We start from the raw sequence: 783 nt of genomic DNA, 5'->3' as shown, positions 1-783 counted from the left end.
TAAGCCGTCCAGTCCAGATGATCACTGCCTTCGCCTTGGTCACATCTCTAGAGATGCTCTCCTGTGTTCCTGTTAAAGACTTGCTTGGCTGATATTCCTTCTGGATCCAGATCCTTGCTGTTCTACTACGCTGTTCTCTGGCTCCCTGACGTCTTGGCTTGTCTGACTATCCGTTCTGGTTCCTGAACTGGCTATGTTTTGACTAGGTTTGTATTTTTTTTTTTAATTAGAAGTGTGTCTTAACTGTACTTCTGTCTCAGTCTGATTCATAGTTTCTGACAGTATGCATACAATTTGATTACAAAATCTCATTCTCACAGTGGTATAAAAGCAACTCTTTTGTAATAGTGCCCCATCATTGATGTAAGTAGGAAGAATAGTGCTCCATCATTGGTGAAAATGAAATGTCTGGACAGCCGCACTCCAGTGAAAAACGCATACCTCCCAACATTTTGAGATAGGATGAGGGACACCTATAAACATATGTAGGCATAGGACACACCCCCTGCCACATCCCCTTAAAGGAGTATTAACAAAAAAAAGGTCAATTAAATCCACAAGTGCTTTTTTTTACCACTACTATTCCTTTATATTGGCTTTTAAAATGTACAAATGCAGCAATTTAGAAATTGAATGAAAGGTTTAGCACTGGGAAACACTTTTTAAAAGATAAAAAGTGCATTTTATATACAACTATATGGATCAGACCAAAATGAGGGACAAATGAGGAGGAAAGAGGGATATTGATCCAAATCAGGGACAGTCACTTGAAATCAGGGACAG

This window comes from Lithobates pipiens, unplaced genomic scaffold (genome assembly GCF_037356315.1).
Source record: "Lithobates pipiens isolate NorthernLeopardFrog02 unplaced genomic scaffold, aLitPip1_a1.2 Scaffold_1, whole genome shotgun sequence".
NCBI lineage: Eukaryota > Metazoa > Chordata > Amphibia > Anura > Ranidae > Lithobates > Lithobates pipiens.
Note: the sequence above shows the minus strand (reverse complement) of the source record.